The sequence below is a fragment of the Oncorhynchus gorbuscha genome, linkage group LG09 (assembly GCF_021184085.1).
Source record: "Oncorhynchus gorbuscha isolate QuinsamMale2020 ecotype Even-year linkage group LG09, OgorEven_v1.0, whole genome shotgun sequence".
Lineage (NCBI taxonomy): Eukaryota > Metazoa > Chordata > Actinopteri > Salmoniformes > Salmonidae > Oncorhynchus > Oncorhynchus gorbuscha.
Genome location: NC_060181.1, coordinates 25,270,770 through 25,288,035, shown reverse-complemented (window position 1 = coordinate 25,288,035; position 17,266 = coordinate 25,270,770).

The following is a 17,266-nucleotide window of genomic DNA, read 5'->3' as shown; positions in this document are numbered from 1 at the left end:
TACTTTTTTTGTTTACCAGGGCCCAGGTCAAAAGCAGTGCACTATATAGGAAATAGGGGGCCATTTGGGACTCAGGCCTGGTCTCTATGACACTAGAGCGCACCTGAGTCACCTGAGCAGTACAACACCAGGATTTTAAATCCACCTTTAATTGGGGGATATTACTCTAATGATGGTGATGATGATGGTGTCTTCTTCCCCTATAGTATAGTATAGTCTTTCTATTTAAAGTCTCTGAAGTAATCCAGGAAGTAAAGTGATCTATTTAGGAACACTGTTACAGTTCTGATATATTTTACTGCCTGAGGTCATACGTGGACAATGAATGTTGGTCAGGAAACGAGGTCTGCTTCCCAAATGGCAGCCTATTCCCTTCATATGACACTACTTTTGGACCATGCACTGGTCAAAAGTAGTGCACTATGTATGGAATAGATTGCCTTTTGGGACACAGCCTTAGGTCTGTGGGCACACCTGGCTGCCATTCACTGTAGTTCTATGGTGAGTTCCATGCAACTGGGTCATTGACGCGGTAAGGCCCTTTTCAATGAGGAAAACCTCATTGGTATATCATTATTTATTTCTTTGTTAGTGCTAATTTAAGACACTGAATATGTGAAATCATTGTAAACGTGTTGTGAAATGTGATATACAAGTGTATTCAGGCGGTAGGTAGCCCAGCGGTTAAGAACGTGACAAAAATATGAAATGTAAATGGTTGCATTATTTAATGTATTGAATATAGTACATAGTATTTGACCATGGTGGTTCGTTGAGTGGGCTCTTGTAACAGAATGTAACACTGTGTCCAATACAAGTCCTTGCTAAAACTATTAGGTCCAGTTTCACAGACACATATATTAAGCCTAAAAATCATGTTCAAAGGAGATTCACCGTTGAAAGTTCTTCTTCGTCTAAGATTAGGCTTAATCTGTGTCCGGGAAACTGGCCATTAGAGAATCATTTAAAAAAGTTGAGTTCACACATGGATGTTGCTGACTTTGAATCTTTCTGTTCACCAAGTCCTCTGTTAAAGTTGTAATCCTTAATGGTTAAACTGCCAGGTCAGTTTGCGACATTACAGCAACAAAGAAGTTACTGCAAACAGCGAACACCGTCTCAGACATCATTGCACGACCAATAGAAGAACAGCATAAGTACTGCCATTTTCTTCTCCCTTGAATGTGCAGCGCTCCCCAACTCTGCTTTGTTAACAAAACACTAACAATGGCCGTGGGGCAGACGGTGGCACTGTTTCCCCTACTTTAAACCAGTATCTGTCTGTCCCTTTTGGATTTTTCTTCACAATTGATTTGCCTTCCACTTTGAAAATGAGAATGGCAAAGCTGCCACACCACTGATAACCGAATACATTTCTCATCCACTTTGTGAAAGAAAATTTGAAATGCATATTACTACTATAACCCTGGACAGAGAAAGCATTTATATCCCAGGGATAGCAATTGTTTTATTTTATGTCCTTGCTGTAATAGAGGTCCATTTTACATCCCAAATGGTACCCTATGCACTACTTTTGACCCTCTGGTCAAAATGTGTGCACTATATAGGGTAGCATTTGGGACACACACACACACATTCTCAGCCTATATGGAAATAAGATGTGCCGTACCGTGTCATTTAGAAAACAATCATGGCTGCTTTTTGGTGATTAAACAGGTTGTGTAGTAGAATGGACTCCATGGCTGTACAATCCACATTATCTGATGCAAGGCCACTTGCATTTCTATGCCTTGACGCATTCTACAACCCATTCATTCATTAATTTCTGCTGTATTGATATCGAGGCAATAGTGGTTATGTTCCGAGTGGTGCAGCGGTCTAAGGCACTGCATCTCAGTGTGTGAGGCGTCACTACAGACCCAGGTTCATTCCCGGACTGTGTCACAACTGGCCGTGATCGGGAGTCCCATAGTGCGGCACACAATTGGTCCAGTGTCGTCCGGGTTAGGAGAGGATTTGGCCGGAGGGGGCTTTACTTGGCTCATGGCGCTATAGTAACTCCTTGTGGTGGGCCGGGCGCCTGCAGGCTGACCTCGGTCATCAGTTGAACTGTGTTTCCTCTGACACATTGATGTGGCTTGCGGGCAAGTGTTAACAAGCGCGGTTTGGCAGGTCATGTTTCGGAGGACACATGACCCGACCTTTGCCTCCCAAGCCCGTTGGGGAGTTGCAGCGATGAGACGAGATTGAAATTTGGGGGTAAAACTTTTTTTTTTCTTCCTCATGTCCAAAATGGCACCCTATTCCCTATTTAATGCACTACTTTAGACCAAAGGCCCTAGTGCACTAAATATGGAATAGGGTGCAATTTGGGACGAACTTTGTAATATTTCAGTTGACGCAATACAGCTTCCCTGCCCTGGTGTCGAAACCATGGATTTGAACAAACAGTATCACTCACAGCCATGCAGATAAAGCATGCAGATACTTGGAGGTTAGTAGGACTTGTTACATTGGTGTATCTTTTACCTCAGTCTTGTTCATTCCATGGAATTGCATTGAAATAAAAATGTGTTTTTTATTGAACGGTTTCAATGTTTGATGAGTTAGTCATCTTATATCTTGAGGGAACTAATATGTTTCATGTAGCAAACACACCTTGTGGGTTCTTTTCATTACTCTGTACAATCCAAAGCAAACATTTCACAGGGAAAGCAAACATACTAGATATTGGCTGGCTGATTCCATGGAACTTGATGACTGGGCCTGTTTTCACAAATCATCTCAGAGTAGGTGTACCGATCTAGAATCAGAGGTCCCCCTGTCCATATAATATTACTTATTATGATTTAAAAGGCTAAACGGATCTTTTATCAGCACTCCTACTCAGATACTCTTGATGAATATGGGCCCTGGTGTGTTGTGAGAAAAGATCAATAGGGAAACTAAACAAACAGAAATTTGGCAAAGGTTGGAAAGTGTGTCAAGCAGCATCTTTTGAAAGATTTTGAATAAACAGATTAGAGTGTTATGTACAACAAGGGAAAAGTGCGTCACACGTCATCTTTGAATGGATTTGAACACATTGTGATGTTATTTAGGGCAGAGAGGAGTAGGGTTTGAGAGGAGGGGCAAATGAGAGGAGTAGGGTTTGATTCACTTATAACAATACTTTTACAATCCCCATCCAGCCATTGGAAAATCATTAAGAATGGAAGATGGCTATTATTTCAAGTGTTGACACTTCCTCCACAGATTGAATCAAATGTGATTTTTGGCAAGAGATGGCCTCAGCTGGTCATAACTGGCCTCATCTGTCATTATGTTTGCCTGATTCTTCGATATCCCCGTCACCATTCAGCATTGAGTATCCCAGTCACCATCCAACATTGAGTATCCCAGTCACCATCCAACATTGAGTATCCCAGTCACCATCCAGCATTGGGTATCCCAGTCACCATCCAGCATTGAGTATCCCAGTCACCATCCAACATTGAGTATCCCAGTCACCATCCAGTATTGGGTATCCCAGTCACCATCCAGCATTGGGTATCCCAGTCACCATCCAGTATTGGGTATCCCAGTCACCATCCAGCATTGGATATCCCAGTCACCATCCAGCATTGGATATCCCAGTCACCATCCAGCATTGGATATCCCAGTCACCATCCAGTATTGGGTATCCCAGTCACCATCCAGCATTGAGTATCCCAGTCACCATCCAGCATTGGATATCCCAGTCACCATCCAGCATTGGATATCCCAGTCACCATCCAGCATTGAGTATCCCAGTCACCATCCAGCATTGGGTATCCCAGTCACCATCCAGCATTGGGTATCCCAGTCACCATCCAGCATTGGATATCCCAGTCACCATCCAGCATTGGATATCCCAGTCACCATCCAGCATTGGGTATCCCAGTCACCATCCAGCATTGGATATCCCAGTCACCATCCAGCATTGGATATCCCAGTCACCATCCAGCATTGGGTATCCCAGTCACCATCCATTTACATTACATTTAAGTCATTTAGCAGACGCTCTTATCCAGAGCGACTTACAAATTGGTGCATTCACCTTATGACATCCAGTGGAACAGTCACTTTACAATAGTGCATCTAGAACTTAAGGGGGGGTGAGAGGGATTACTTATCCTATCCTAGGTATTCCTTAAAGAGGTGGGGTTTCAGGTGTCTCCGGAAGGTGGTGATTGACTCCGCTGTCCTGGCGTCGTGAGGGAGTTTGTTCCACCATTGGGGGGCCAGGGCAGCGAACAGTTTTGACTGGGCTGAGCGGGAGCTGTACTTCCTCAGTGGTAGGGAGGCGAGCAGGCCAGAGGTGGATGAACGCAGTGCCCTTGTTTGGGTGTAGGGCCTGATCAGAGCCTGGAGGTACTGAGGTGCCGTTCCCCTCACAGCTCCGTAGGCAAGCACCATGGTCTTGTAGCGGATGCGAGCTTCAACTGGAAGCCAGTGGAGAGAACGGAGGAGCGGGGTGACGTGAGAGAACTTGGGAAGGTTGAACACCAGACGGGCTGCGGCGTTCTGGATGAGTTGAAGGGGTTTAATGGCACAGGCAGGGAGCCCAGCCAACAGCGAGTTGCAGTAATCCAGACGGGAGATGACAAGTGCCTGGATTAGGACCTGCGCCGCTTCCTGTGTGAGGCAGGGTCGTACTCTGCGGATGTTGTAGAGCATGAACCTACAGGAACGGGCCACCGCCTTGATGTTGGTTGAGAACGACAGGGTTTTGTCCAGGATCACGCCAAGGTTCTTGGCGCTCTGGGAGGAGGACACAATGGAGTTGTCAACCGTGATGGCGAGATCATGGAACGGGCAGTCCTTCCCCGGGAGGAAGAGCAGCTCCGTCTTGCCGAGGTTCAGCTTGAGGTGGTGATCCGTCATCCACACTGATATGTCTGCCAGACATGCAGAGATGCGATTCGCCACCTGGTCATCAGAAGGGGGAAAGGAGAAGATTAATTGTGTGTCGTCTGCATAGCAATGATAAGAGAGACCATGTGAGGTTATGACAGAGCCAAGTGACTTGGTGTATAGCGAGAATAGGAGAGGGCCAAGAACAGAGCCCTGGGGGACACCAGTGGTGAGAGCGCGTGGTGAGGAGACAGATTCTCGCCATGCCACCTGGTAGGAGCGACCTGTCAGGTAGGACGCAATCCAAGCGTGGGCCGCGCCGGAGATGCCCAACTCGGAGAGGGTGGAGAGGAGGATCTGATGGTTCACAGTATCGAAGGCAGCCGATAGATCTAGAAGGATGAGAGCAGAGGAGAGAGAGTTAGCTTTAGCAGTGCGGAGCGCCTCCGTGATACAGAGGAGAGCAGTCTCAGTTGAATGACTAGTCTTGAAACCTGACTGATTTGGATCAAGAAGGTCATTCAGAGAGAGATAGCGGGAGAGCTGGCCAAGGACGGCACGTTCAAGAGTTTTGGAGAGAAAAGAAAGAAGGGATACTGGTCTGTAATTGTTGACATCGGAGGGATCGAGTGTAGGTTTTTACAGAAGGGGTGCAACTCTCGCTCTCTTGAAGACGGAAGGGACGTAGCCAGCGGTCAGGGATGAGTTGATGAGCGAGGTGAGGTAAGGGAGAAGGTCTCCGGAAATGGTCTGGAGAAGAGAGGAGGGGATAGGGTCAAGCGGGCAGGTTGTTGGGCGGCCGGCCGTCACAAGACGCGAAATTTCATCTGGAGAGAGAGGGGAGAAAGAGGTCAGAGCACAGGGTAGGGCAGTGTGAGCAGAACCAGCGGTGTCGTTTGACTTAGCAAACGAGGATCGGATGTCGTCGACCTTCTTTTCAAAATGGTTGACGAAGTCATCTGCAGAGAGGGAGGAGGGGGAGGGGGAGGAGGATTCAGGAGGGAGGAGAAGGTGGCAAAGAGCTTCCTAGGGTTAGAGGCAGATGCTTGGAATTTAGCGTGGTAGAAAGTGGCTTTAGCAGCAGAGACAGAGGAAAATGTAGAGAGGAGGGAGTGAAAGGATGCCAGGTCCGCAGGGAGGCGAGTTTTCCTCCATTTCCGCTCAGCTGCCCGGAGCCCTGTTCTGTGAGCTCGCAATGAGTCATCGAGCCACGGAGCGGGAGGGGAGGACCGAGCCGGCCTGGAGGATAGGGGACATAGAGAGTCAAGGGATGCAGAGAGGGAGGAGAGGAGGGTTGAGGAGGCAGAATCAGGAGATAGGTGGGAGAAGGTTTGAGCGGAGGGAAGAGATGATAGGATGGAAGAGGAGAGAGTAGCGGGGGAGAGAGAGCGAAGGTTGGGACGGCGCGATACCATCCGAGTAGGGGCAGTGTGGGAGGTGTTGGATGAGAGCGAGAGGGAAAAGGATACAAGGTAGTGGTCGGAGACTTGGAGGGGAGTTGCAATAGGTTAGTGGAAGAACAGCATCTAGTAAAGATGAGGTCGAGCGTATTGCCTGCCTTGTGAGTAGGGGGGAAGGTGAGAGGGTGAGGTCAAAAGAGGAGAGGAGTGGAAAGAAGGAGGCAGAGAGGAAAGAGTCAAAGGTAGACGTGGGGAGGTTAAAGTCGCCCAGAACTGTGAGAGGTGAGCCGTCCTCAGGAAAGGAGCTTATCAAGGCATCAAGCTCATTGATGAACTCTCCGAGGGAACCTGGAGGGCGATAAATGATATTCAAAGGAGGCGATAGACAGATGGGTAAGGGGAGAAAGAGAGAATGACCACTTGGGAGAGATGAGGATCCCGGTGCCACCACCCCGCTGACCAGACGCTCTCGGGGTGTGCGAGAACACGTGGGCGGACGAAGAGAGAGCAGTAGGAGTAGCAGTGTTGTCTGTGGTGATCCATGTTTCCATCATTGGGTATCCCAGTCACCATCCAGCATTGGGTATCCCAGTCACCATCCAGCATTGGGTATCCCAGTCACCATCCAGCATTGGATATCCCAGTCACCATCCAGCATTGGGTATCCCAGTCACCATCCAGCATCCAGCATTGAGTATCTCAGTCACCATCCAGCATTGGGTATCCCAGTCACCATCCAGCATTGGGTATCCCAGTCACCATCCAGCATTGGGAAATCATGAACACGACTAGACAAGATGTGTTAAAATGTTGACACTTGTCCTGCACATTCTGTCAAGAATCAGACATGATGTCTGGTCTGTGATCAATCAAACTGCTTCAGCTGCATGGTCCCAGCTGGTCTCATCTGTCATGTTGTTATGTTTACATTTGAGTCATGTAGCAGATGCTGTTATTCAGCGCAACTTACAGTTAGTGCATCTATCTTAATAAGGTAGCTAGGTGAAAAACCACACATAAGTTATGGTAATTGCATTATTTCTCAATAAAGCAGCTATAAGCAAAGTCCAACATTGGATATTTCTAGTAAGAAAAGACAAGTGTTAGTGCAGAGATGGCAACAGTGTGAGTATTTCTTATCTCAAGTGCACATGATCTCAAGTGGATTAGTGCACGTGACTGATAAGATGGACGGATCACAGCATGATTTTGAAAGTGATCATATTTGTAAACGGCCAGAACGTCCACCCATAAAACTTAATTAGTCATAAACCCTAAGAAATCATGACACCTGATCAAACGGATTAGGGATCTTGAAATTGTTTTATTTTTGGAAGTATAGGCTCCGTCCCAAATGGCACCTAACACGCTAGATAGTGCACTACTTTTGACCAGATCCCTATGGGACTATGTGCACTACTGTACATAGGGAATAGTGTGTGACTGAGATGTAGACAGTCACTCATGACAGCCTTTAAGTTAAAATGTTAAACATTAATCAAATATTTCCCATTTGGTTCTGGGTTTAGAGATTAGTTGAACTACAATTTATGAGGTAAAAACAAAAACATTGCATTCAAGTTTACGTTAAAGTTTTGTCACATGCACAAGTATAGTGCAATGTTTAACTTGTGAGCTCTACCCAATAGTGCAGTAATCAATATCTAAAATAGTTTAACTAATAAAAAAGTATATAATAAAGAACACAATAAGTAAGAGAGGAAGCTATAGACAGGGTCAGTGTCAACACCAATTTTACAATGTGCAGAGATACTGGAGTAATTTGAGGTAGCTGTGTAACATGTAGGTAGGGATTAGGAGAAAATGACTGGTATCAGGGTAAATAATAATAATAATAGTAAACAGTATGGTAGCAGGGTGTGTGTGTACAAGAGTGTCAATGTAGGCGTGATCGGCGGATATACAGTACATGTAAACAGGGCTGAAAAGTGACTAGTAGCAGGAAAATAGTGTATAAGTAATTATGGTAATATACTAATGGCAATATATACAGTTGATGTCAGAAGTTTACATACACTTAGGTTGGAGTCATTAAAACTCATTTTTCAACCACTCCACAAATTTCTTGTTAACAAACTATAGATTTGGCAAGTCGGTTAGGACATCTACTTTGTGCATGACACAAGTAATTTTTTCAACAATTGTTTACAGACATTATAATTCAGTGGGTCAGAAGTTTACATACACTAAGTTGACTGTGCCTTTAAACAGCTTGGAAAATTCCAGAAAATTATGTCATGGCTTTAGAAGCTTCTGATAGGCTAATTGACATCATTTGAGTCAATTCGAGGTGTAGTTGTGGATGTATTTCAAGGCCTACCTTCAAAGTCAGTGCCTCTTTGCTTGACATCATAGGAAAATCAAAAGAAATCAGCCAAGTTCTCAGAAAAACAATGTAGACCTCTAAAAGTCTGGTTCATCCTTGGGAGCAATTTCCAAATGCCTGAAGGTGCCACGTTCATCTGTGCAAACAATAGTACGCAAGTATAAACACCATGGGAACACGCAGCCGTCATACCGCTCAAGAAGGAGATGTGTTCTGTCCCCTAGAGATGAACGTACTTTGCTGCGAAAAGTGCAAATCAATCGCAGAACAACAGCAAAGGAACTTGTGAAGATGCTGGAGGAAACAGGTACAAAATGATCTATATCCACAGTAAAACAAGTCCTAAATCGACATAACCTGAAATGCCTCTCAGCAAGGAAGAAGCCACTGCTCCAAAACCGCCATAAATAAGCTACGGTTTGCAACTGCACATGGGGACAAAGATCATACTTTTTTGGAGAAATGTCCTCTGGTCTGATGAAAGAAAAATAGAACTGTTTGGCCATAATGACCATCATTATGTTTAGAGGAAAAACGGGGAAGCCCGAAGAACCCCATCCCAAACGTGAAGCACAGGGGTGGCAACATCATGTTGTGGGGTTGCTTTGCTGCAGGAGTGACTGGTGGACTTCACAAAATAGATGGCATCACGAGGCTGGAAAATGATGTAGATATATTGAAGCAACCTCTCAAAACATCAATCAGGAAGATAAAGCTTGGTCGCAAATGGGTCTTCCAAATGGACAATGACTCCAAGCATACTTCTAAAGTTGTGTCAAAATGGCTTAAGATCAACAAAGTCAAGGTATTAGAGTGGCCATCACAAAGCCCTAACCTCAAAACCTATAGAAAATGTGTGGGCAGAACTGAAAAAGCGTGTGTGAGCAAGGAGGCCTACAAACCTGACTCAATTACACCAGCTCTGTCAGGAGGAATGGGCCACAATTCACCCAACTTATTGTGGGAAGCTGTGGAAGGCTACCAGAAATGTTTGACCTAAGTTAAACAATTTAAAGGCAATGCTATCAAATACTAATTGAGTGTATGTAAACTTCTGACCCACTGGTAATGTGATGAAAGAAATAAAAGCTGAAATAAATCATTCTCTCTACTATTATTCAGACATTTCACATTCTTAAAATAAAGTTGGGATCCTAACTGTCCTAAGACAGGGAATTTTTACTCTGATTAAATGTCAGGAATTGTGAAAAACCGAGTTTAAATGTATTTGGCTAAAGTGTATGTAAACTTCCGACTTCAACTGTACATGTGAACAGGAGTAATAGTGATAAAAAAGATAGATACTAATGGTAATGGAAATCAATAGTCAATGAACAGCAGTGTAGCGGTAGTAATAAATTCAGTGTAGGTGTGAGGGGGAGTAGTTGTTGTTAGCCATTTAATAGTCTCATGGCCAGGGGAAAGAACCTGTTAGGAGTCTGTTGGTCTGAGCTGGTCCCTGACGGAAGCAAGGAGAACAGTCCATGTCTCGGTTGGCTGCAGTCTTTGGGAATTTTCAGGATGCTCTCCATGGAGCAGCTGTAAAAGGGGTCATGCCAAATAGTTTCAGCCTCCTGAAGGAGAAGAGGCACTGCCGTGCTGATTGTGCTGATGTAAGAGGACCATGTTACATCCCAAGTGATGTGGACACAGAGGTACTTGAAGCTCTTGGCCCTCTCAACTGTGACCCCCGTGGATGGGGGTGTGCACCCACTCCTGTTTCCTGAAGACCACGATCAGCTCCTTGGTCTTTCTGACGTTGAGGGAGAGGTTGTTTTCCTGGCACCACACAGGTCTCTGACCTCTTTCCTGTAGGCTTATCGCCGTTGGTGATCAAGCTGACCACCGTCATGTCGTCAGCAAACTTGATGATGGGGTTGGAATCATGCTTGGCCACACAGTCGTGGGTGAACAGGCATTACAGGAGAGGGCTAAGCACACACCCCTGGGGAGGTCCAGTGTTAAGGGGCCTGTGGGACAGAGGTGTTGTTGTCTACTCTAACCACCTGGGGGTGGCCCGGCACAACAGTGGTAGGCTTGATTACCAACAACGACGAGACGGCCTACAGGGAGGAGGTGAAGGCCCTCGGAGTGTGGTGTCAGGAAAATAACCTCACACTCAACGTCAACAAAACTAAGGAGATGATTGTGGACTTCAGGAAACAGCAGAGGGAACACCCCCCCTATCCACATCGATGGAACAGTAGTGGAGAGGGTAGCAAGTTTTAAGTTCCTCGGCATACACATCACAGACAAACTGAATTGGTCCACTCACACTGACAGCGTCGTGAAGAAGGCGCAGCAGTGCCTCTTCAACCTCAGGAGGCTGAAGAAATTTGGCTTGTCACCAAAAGCACTCACAAACTTCTACAGATGCACAATCGAGAGCATCCTGGCGGGCTGTATCACCGCCTGGTACGGCAACTGCTCCGCCCTCAACAGTAAAGCTTCCAGAGGGTAGTGAGGTCTGCACAACGCATCACCGGGGGCAAACTACCTGCCCTCCAGGACACCTACACCACCCGATGTTACAGGAAGGAAATAAAGATCATCAAGGATATCAACCACCCGAGCCACTGCCTGTTCACCCCGCTATCATCCAGAAGGCCAGGTCAGTACAGGTGCCAGCTTCTATCTCAAGGCCATCAGACTGTTAAACAGCCACCACTAACATTGAGTGGCTGCTGCCAACACACTGTCATTGACACTGACCAAACTCCAGCCACTCTAATAATGGGAATTGATGGGAAATGATGTAAATATATCACTAGCCACTTTAAACAATGCTACCTTATATAATGTTACTTACCCTACATTATTCATCTCATATGCATAAGTATATACTGTACTCTACATCATCGACTGCATCCTTATGTAATACATGTATCGCTAGCCACTTTAACTATGCCACTTTGTTTACTTTGTCTACATACTCATCTCATATGTATATACTGTACTCGATACCATCTACTGTATGCTGCTCTGTACCATCACTCATTCATATATCCTTATGTACATATTCTTTATCCCCTTACACTGTGTATAAGACAGTAGTTTTGGAATTGTTAGTTAGATTACTTGTTGGTTATCACTGCATTGTCGGAACTAGAAGCACAAGCATTTCGCTACACTCGCATTAACATCTGCTAACCATGTGTATGTGACAAATACAATTTGATTGGATTTGATTTGATCCAGCTGCAGAGGAGGGTGTTCAGTCCCATTGTCCCTAGCTTCAGACTAAAATGTGGGTGGGGATGACAAAGAGAAACATGAAAATGCAAAGTCATTCCCCTCTTGTCTTGACTGTAGATAATGAGGAAGGGGAACTCGGTTCGGCCAGATCATGGGAGGAGGGAGGGTGAGGTGACGTGATGGATTGTTTACGGATGCTGTACAATAGTACACCCTCTAAATAACCCTAACTTTGGACTGATTAACTGGTCATAGGTAGTATTGTGGGATCTGTTGAAATCATGTGGGCTGACTCACTCTCTGACTGCTGCTGACCTTGGACCAAAACGCCTGCAAGGCTATTTCCATTCTTCCCCTGTTGAGCAAGTCTCGTGCACTCCTACACTTCACCTTTAGGATCACAGGTTCTTAAGACCTCAGACCTATTTATAACCTCCTGTGATAATCTGAGCTTTCCAATGTCCACAATGCAAAGACACCAACCAACACCTCTCTCCCTCTCAATACAGCTGAACTGCTTAGTGACCCAATGTCTTTGTGGGACCGTGTGATCACATGCACCGCAGCCTATGGCCTGTCTAAGAAAACACAGGACAGGTGTGTCAGCTTGCTGGATTATTGTCAACACAGCCAAGGTTGAGAGCTTCTCAATATAGCTGAACTACTCAGTGACCCATTGTATTAAATGGTTACATGCACTGCTGCCTAGAGCCTTTCTAAGAAAACAGTACAGGTGTCAGCCCGTTTCTATTTAGGTTTGTCAGGGATATAGAAGGCCAAGTCTCCAGACTAAACATATGGATCAAATCAGCGGAGGACATATAAGAAATATTGTGCGTAACACTTTGTCACTATGTAGAATTATAATACAATGAAATGCATCAATATCACACATCTTGATATAAAATCAGATTTCAGGGAGTCAACACATTCTCAGGCATTGATCAGGCCACCTAAAGGACATAACAGAGCTGGATAGAAAATATGGGTTTAAAATAGACCCCCTACAGCATCTCAGAAGTCCAATAACTTTTTAGATAGATTAATTAAATCCAGTGTTTAACATTCTATCACTGTCAGGACTGATGGCCATAACGATGATATTATTTGCACAGCTATCTCAGTTAGAAAATATCCCAGATTTGCGATATTTGTCAGATGTAATCTATCTCTGACTTTTCCTTGATGGCTGGTCCCGGGAAAGGGTGTGTATGTGTGCATGTTCAGTGTGTGTGTGTGTGTGTGTGTGTGTGTGTGTGTGTGTGTGTGTGTGTGTGTGTGTGTGTGTGTGTGTGTGTGTGTGTGTGTGTGTGTGTGTGTGTGTGTGTGTGTGTGTGTGTGTGTGTGTGTGTGTGTGTGTGTGTGTTTGCTCATCGTGTGTTTCTGTGTGTATCGATGCAGACGAGTGGGCAGCATGGCATGAGTTGTAATGTGGAGCATAATGATTTTGAGGAATGCAAGGTTACAGTCCTCCTGCTCTCTGCTCTCTTACCCAATCCCGCTATTATGGTTGCAGTAGCATGATAAAAGGGATGGGCTGTGCCGCAAATTCCACCCTATTCCCTATATACAGTAGCGCACTACTTTTGACCAGAAGTAGTACAATATATATAATTTGACCAGTTTTGTCGCAGGAGTAAAATGATCCTGCAGCTGGAGAATTTTATTCTTTAACAAAAAGTGATAATTTCTAACAGGAAATTAGTTTTGATAGGGTACAGTAGGCTGTAGTGTAGGTGTGAGATCTAATGAGAGAAAGAGAACTGAGGGGATTGAGTGAATTTATATAAATCACCAGACTGATTTAGATTTCCTGGAGTGTAGGAAAATTGTATGCAACAACAGACTGATCAAATTATGAAACTGCATCTGTATAGGGGATATAGTGCCATGGGACACAGCCAATGGAGTGGTCTATAGAGACCAGGCTGGATAGAATGAATATGTGTGATGTAATAAGAGAACCAACTGCTATCAGCTTTACAAGTGTTTTTATGCATGGCTTATTGAATTCATATGCATTTCATATCACACATTACTCACCCATTTTAGGGATACCAGCTTCTCTTGCATAAATGAGGTGGCAGTCAGATATAAGTCTGTCTTATCTAGTCCTTACTTCACAATACAGTCTGCTGCCCATCCTCGAGATTGGTGTGTGTGTGTGTGGTGCATGCATGTACATGGATGTGTGTGTGTGTGTGTGTACTCGCTCACTGAGCACAGGGAATGTTCAGGGATGATAAAAACTCTATTGGGGGGCCACCATAAACCATCATTAATGTTTGAGAGAGAACTCACTGGACTTAGCTGCATCTAGAAACTAATTGGTTTCAGGCAATGTTCTTTAGGCCTGAATTTCATGTTGTCAGAGAAACATAGTGGCAGTTTGCTTATTTGAAATGCATACAAATGTACAGTAAGATGTTTATGTCCCCACATGGGCTTATTCCAGAACAGAATAAAAACCCTGCCTGCAAGCAGACGACTAAGTGGTCTTAATAATTAGTGTTTTAAATAGAACTTTGTCTCCTTGTTGTATGGGCACATACCTTTTCTGTAGTTAGGCCGGCGGCTATCTTGTTACGTTATTGTCACGTTCTGACTGTAGTTATTTTGTTATGTCTTTGTTTTAGTATGGTCAGTGTTATGCAGGTGAATGAGGACCCAAAAGCGACTTGGCGAAAACAGAGTCTTTAATCCAGTAAAGTAAATATACAATCATAAAGCACAATTCCACTCGTAATGACGAGAACAGACTGGAGACTCGATCATGAACTGCAGGTTGCCTCGGGAAGGCACTTGAACGTAGCAGACTCAGACACCTGCTCACCACGCAGCATCTGAGGGAAACACGACACGACAGGGCGATACACAGACACAGCACGGTGAACAATAGACAAGGATCCGACAGGACAGGAACGGAAAACAAGGGAAGAAATAGGGACTCTAATCAGGGGAAAAGATAAGGAACAGGTGTGGGAAGACTAAATGATTGATTAGGGGAATAGGAACAGCTGGGAGCAGGAACGATAGAGAGAAGAGAGAGAGGAAGAGAGAGAGAAAAAGGGGAACGAACCTAAAAAGACCAGCAGGGGGAAAACGAACAGAAGGAAAAGCAAAATGACAAGATGATATAAGACAAAACATGACAGTACCCCCCCCACTCACCGAGCGCCTCCTGGCGCTCTCGAGGAGGAACACTGGCGGCAACGGAGGAAATCATAGATCAAACGGTCCAGCACGTCCCGAGAAAGAACCCAACTCCTCTCCTCAGGACCGTAACGAAAAACGAAAAAAAAAAGAAACTAGGGTACTACTCTAAAAAAAAAATGAGACACGGGTAGAGAACTGAAAGCTTTAGAGCAAACAGGACCAAACAGGCCAGGAGAGTAACAACTAGGGACAGACTGAGACACAGCAAGGGCAGGAACAAGAACAGGAGAGATGCGATGGCAGGGAACAGACTGAGACCCAGCAAGACCAGGAGCAGAAGCAGAAAAAAAATTACCAGACTTCTGCGCGCAGTCCGAACACGCAGCCACGAAACGGCGCGTGTCACGCTCCTGAGTAGGCCACCAAAACCGCTGGCGAATAGAAGCAAGCGTACCCCGAACGCCGGGATGGACAGCTAACTTGACAGAGTGAGCCCACTGAAGAACAGCCAGACGAGTAGAAACAGGAACGAAAAGAAGGTTACTAGGGCAAGCGCGCGGCGACGCAGTGTGCGTGAGTGCTTGCTTAATCTGTCTCTCAATTCCCCAGACAGTCAACCCGACAACACGCCCAACAGGAAGGATCCCCTCGGGATCGGTAGAAGCCACAGCAGAACTAAAGAGACGGGATAAAGCATGAGGCTTGGTGTTCTTAGTACCCGGGCAATAAGAAATAACGAACTCGAAACGAGCGAAAAACAACGCCCAACGAGCATGACGCGCATTCAGTCGTTTGGCAGAACGGATGTACTCAAGGTTCCTTTGGTCAGTCCAAACGACAAAAGGAACGGTCGCCCCCCTCCAACCACTGTCGCCATTTGCCTAGGGCTAAACGGATGGCGAGCAGTTCGCGGTTAGCCACATCATAGTTACGTTCCGACGGTGACAGGCGATGAGAAAAATACGCACAAGGGTGGACCCCATCGTCAGTATCGGAGCGCTGGGACAGAATGGCTCCCACGCCCACCCCCGACGCGTCAACCTCAACAATAAACTGTTTAGTGACGTCAGGTGCAACAAGGATAGGAGCGGATGCAAAACGCTTCTTAAAGAGATCAGAACAACAATCATACGACCGGTGAGGAGGAAGGGAGTTGGTTCTGGACCGACTGAAGACCGTGCGCAGACCATGATATTCCTCCGGCACTCCTGTCAAATCACCAGGTTCCTCCTGAGAAGAGGGGACAGAACAAACAGGAGAAATAGCAGACATTAAACACTTCACATGACAAGAAACGTTCCAGGAAAGGATAGAATTACTAGACCAATCAAAAGAAGGATTATGACACACTAGCCAGGGATGACCCAAAACAACAGGTGTAAAAGGTGAACAAAAAATCAAAAAGAAATGGTCTCACTATGGTTACCAGATACAGTGAGGGTTAAAGGTAGTGTTTCACATAATATACTGGGGAGAGGACTACCATCCAAGGCGAACATGACCGTGGGCTCCCTAACTGTCTGAGAGGAATGTCATGTTCCCGAGCCCAGGCTTCGTCCATAAAACAGCCCTCCGCCCCAGAGTCTATTAATGCACTACAGGAAGCTGCCGATCCGGTCCAGCGTAGATGGACTGGTAAAGTAGTACAGGTACTTGACGGAGAGGACCGTCTAGTAGCGCTTATCAGTCGCCCTCCGCTTACTGATGAGCTCTGGCCTTTAACTGGACATGAAATGACAAAATGACCAGCGGAACCGCAATAGAGACAGAGGCGGTTGGTGATTCTCCGTTCCCTCTCCTTAGTCGAGATGCGAATACCCCCCAGCTGCATGGGCTCAACACCTGAGTCAGTGGGGAAAGATGGTAGTGTCGGGGAGAGGGGGGACACAGTTAACGCGAGCTCTCTTCTATGAGCTCGGTGACGAAGATCTACCCGTCGTTCAATGCGAATAGCGAGTTCAATCAAAGAATCCACGCTGGATGGAACCTCCCGAGAGAGAATCTCATCCTTAACCTTAGCGTGGAGTCCCTCCAGAAAACGAGCGAGCAACGCCTGCTCGTTCCAGTTACTGGAGGCAGCAAGAGTGCGAAACTCTATAGAGTAATCCGTTATGGATCGATTACCTTGACATAGGGAAGACAGGGACCAGGAAGCTTCTTTCCCAAAAACTGAACGATCAAAAACTCTTATCATCTCCTCTTTAAAGTTCAGATAATTGTTAGTACACTCAGCGCTTGCCTCCCAGATAGCTGTGCCCCACTGCCGAGCCCGACCAGTAAGGAGTGATATGACGTAGGCAATCCGAGCTCTCTCTCTTGAGTATGTGTTGGG